Source organism: Hibiscus syriacus, unplaced genomic scaffold, assembly GCF_006381635.1.
Source record: "Hibiscus syriacus cultivar Baekdansim isolate YM2019G1 unplaced genomic scaffold, ASM638163v2 tig00002511_pilon, whole genome shotgun sequence".
NCBI classification, from domain to species: domain Eukaryota; kingdom Viridiplantae; phylum Streptophyta; class Magnoliopsida; order Malvales; family Malvaceae; genus Hibiscus; species Hibiscus syriacus.
This window is the reverse complement of record NW_024061932.1, coordinates 713,850-717,842: the sequence shown is the minus strand read 5'-3', so window position 1 is coordinate 717,842 and position 3,993 is coordinate 713,850.

The following is a 3,993-nucleotide window of genomic DNA, read 5'->3' as shown; positions in this document are numbered from 1 at the left end:
AATATGGCTTGCATACAGTGCTGAAATGTTACCGGGGCATTACAGAGTCCAAAAGCCATCATCCTAAAGGCAAAAAGTGCCATAGGGACAAGTAAATGTAGTCTTCTCTTGGTCCTCTGGTGCGATGGCAATTTGATTGTACCCAGAGTACCCATCCAAAAAGTAATAGAATGCTTTGCCGGCCAATCGATCCAACATTTGGTCGATGAAAGGTAGAGGAAAATGGTCCTTCTTCATAGCTTTGTTGAGTTTTCTATAGTCCATGCATATCATCCATCCGGTCACAGTGCTAGTAGGTAATAGCTCATTATCGTCATTGGTAACCACCGTTGTGCCTCCTTTAATCAGAACACATTGGACGGGGCTCACCCATGAGCTATTCAAGATAGGGTAAATCACTCCAGCATCAAGCCATTTCAGAATTTCTTTCATCACCACTTTCTTTATAACAGGGTTGAGTCTTCTTTGTAGTTCTATTAAATTGCCTTGCCAATATTCAAGCGGAATCTTGTGCATGCTGATCGTGGGACTAATGCCTTTCAAGTCAGCCATAGTCCAACCAATTGTTTTCTTATGATGCATCAACACACTTAACAAACTTTGCTCTTGATTAGCAGTAAGGTTAGCGGAAATAATAACCGGTAAAGTTTCATCGCTACCTAAGTAAACATATTTAAGATGCCCTGGCAAAGTCTTAAGCTCTAGAGTGGGTGCATGCAATAATGAAGGCTTAGGAGGAATAAATTCATCAAAATTCAGATGTTCAAAATTCATACCTGATCTAACTTGTAGTAAGCTAGATTCCTCCTCCAAAATTGAAAAGTTGTCGGACTCCACTAAGCTTTCATCATCCACCCAATATTCATTTTCTGCTAATTGAATGAAATTGTTCTGGCATTGAATTTGTGTCTGTGCATAAATAAAATTTAAAATTTAAGCCTTTCTTTATTTCTATTTTTATTTTATTTTGTAATTAATTTTTGATCTGATTTGTAGGGACCACGTCGCTGCAAACCGTGCAAGGAGCGGTTACCAAAGGGAGGAAAGGACAACGCATTAATTGGAGAGATATTCTTTTGATTTTGTTTTTTTTTTAATTTATTTTTCTGACACTTACTTTTCTCTCTCCACAGTTTTTGTCCCATCATCATCATTACCTTTTGGCAGTTTTTTTTCTTTCCCCATACACGCATAACCCCCCACCCACTCAATTTATTTTAACCGTCCTATCACCCCTTTTTCCCTCTCAAATTTTTAACTTTTTCTTTTATCTTTCATTATTAATTTTTCTCTTTCATTTTAACTTTTAATTTTTCTCTTTCTTTCATTAATCTTCTTCCCTTATTCTCTCCACAGCCGAAAAACCTTCAAGTCTTCATAGCTATCAAAAGCTTCTTCCTTTTTCATTTTTCTTACTTCAAAAACACCGAAAATGGTACTCTCAAGACCGGCTCCAACCGACACTTCCGCTTGGCAATAGTTCGAAGATGACGAGGCCAAGGCTCTATTTCAAAACTTTAAGAACCAAAAACTCATTTTTGAGTTAGGATTTATTTTTATCGAGGAAACCGATGGTGGTTTTGGTCCCGATGTTATGGACATCGTTACAGCGCTCAAGTGGAAGAAATTTGTACGTCATCTGGGTTCGGTGAATGCCTCGGTGGTTAAAGAGTTCTACGTGAATATTTCCAAGCCCAACCAACACTCTATTTTCGTCCGAGGTAAGCATATCCATTTTACAGCCTCTACTATTAATCATTACTTCCATTTGCAGGATGTAGTAGACCGCCATGCCACGTTCGAAGATGAGGGCGATAGCAACACCTACGATGGGGTCTTGGAGGACCTTTGCTTCAAAAACACTGAGTGGAATGGGTGCCAAACAAGTATATACTCGGTCAACTGAGAACGTCTTCAATCGCGCGCCAAGTTATGGAATCACTTCCTTAAACATAAACTCATGCCAACTTCTCACAACACGACGATATCACTTTCACGCTTACTACTTTTATATTTTTAATGGTATCCTGTCCGATTGATGTTGGTCGTATTATTGTTCAGCAAGTTAATGGCTGTTTGGGAAAAAAGGTAAGTACTTTGGTGTTTCTTAACTTAATTACCGCTTTATGTCGTAAGAAAAAAGTTGAGGAAAATGTTTTTGATGAAATTTTACCTGGATTATCGGGCATTACTATGGCCAGACTACCACTGCTATTGGGACTTGAAAATCCCAAGTCTAAAGAATCTGTTAATGAGCAATCTGCAGGTGCTACAGAATCAAATGTCGAGGCAAGATTACTTGCTATCGAGGAAGCGATGATGCAGACTCAGACTCATATGCATGCTCTACACGGTGACATCCGTAACTTCTTTGGATATGTGAAGCATAGAGATGTTTTGGTAGAATCGATGTTTCAAGAAATTATTCCCCACGGTCTACGAAATTTCCCTGGCTTCCCAGACGAAATTCTTCCGGCATTCAATACCGAGATATCTCCCGAACCAGAGTACGATGCAACCGATTCTCCAATTGATGAACCGACTCCTGATCCACACCGGTCTGATACTCCTGAATATTCGCCCACTGTCCCTATCGAAGAAACACCCAATCCCACCCCTGCACCCGATCCTGCACCACGTAGTGGCCGATGCATTAAGACCACGGCTGGACGCATTGCGCGTCATTACTCCACTTCTTCCGAGTCCATCCCAGTACCTATACGCAAGCGTACCCGACGAGGAGCTACTAGCACCTCCAAGGCAACACCACCACACACTCATTGAGGTACCGCCCTTGCATCCATTTTCTTTTAGTTGCATTTCATTGCATGGTATATAGTTTTTAGTTAGTTTTGTTCTCTTTAAGCATTGAGGACAATGCTTCCCTTAAGTTTGGGGGGTAGTGTTCTTGGTAGGTCATATGCATGATAGCATTAGCATAGTATTATGCCATGGCATCAGAAAATGGTAGGACAGTTAGATGAAATGTTTTGAGGATACCCGATTATGATGAATTTGTTAGGCTAGAATCTGAATGTAAATGACTATTGAGAATGATAGAACTCACTCTAGGGCTTGATGCTTTGTGAAATTTTTCTACACGATTTTTATGTTCTCTATACTTAGAAAATTTAGGAAATTTTTATGAAAGAACACTAGTTAGTTTTGACATTGAAATTTATTATTGTGCTTAAAAGAAAAATAAAAAACAAACTCCCTTATAAATGAAACTGTGAATAAATGCTTAGGCATAGCTGTAGAGGGACACTCCTCTTTACTGTGGCATTGCCTGGAACTTTCTTTAATAAATGGCAGCCTTGTGCATATGAGTGAATGAAAGAAGTCCCGGGATGACTCTACTTAACTAACTTGGGGGTGGAAGGTATGCTCCCTTTCACCTAGAGTGTGGAAGAGTAGGTGTGATGAGTTGACTCCCTTCGTAACAACATCTAAAAAAATCAATCAGAATAAAAGGGAGTAAAAATGTGCTTAATGAATGAGTAAATTCCTTGGCCTAAACTAGGGAACTTGATTAGAAATTGTCTAAATTTGCTAAGTATAGATTGGATACAATCAGGCACACACACTACCACAAAGAATCTTGACATATGGAAAAGTACTTGAATCTTGATATGTCTAGCATGTTGAAGCTTATTGTTCTGAGGGTTGAAATTCTATTTTGTCCTATTGTCTTATTATTGAAAATTGCCATGACATTATGCTTATGTAACTGCTATCCATTGCTTGAGGACAAGCAATAGCTTAAGTTTAGGGGTGTGATAACTTCCTAAAAAATCTACTTTTAAGGCCTTTTTCACTTAAGTTATTGTTTGTTTAAAAGCTCATTTTAGTAATTTTAGGATCATGTAGTTGCCTATAGTTGCATTTGTGGTGGTTGTGCTATTTTATTTCTTAATTGTGTTGTTTGAGGGAATGGTGCAGTTTGTTTGTGGTGTGCAGGGAATAGTAAGCAAAAGGACTCTTTGGGAAGTA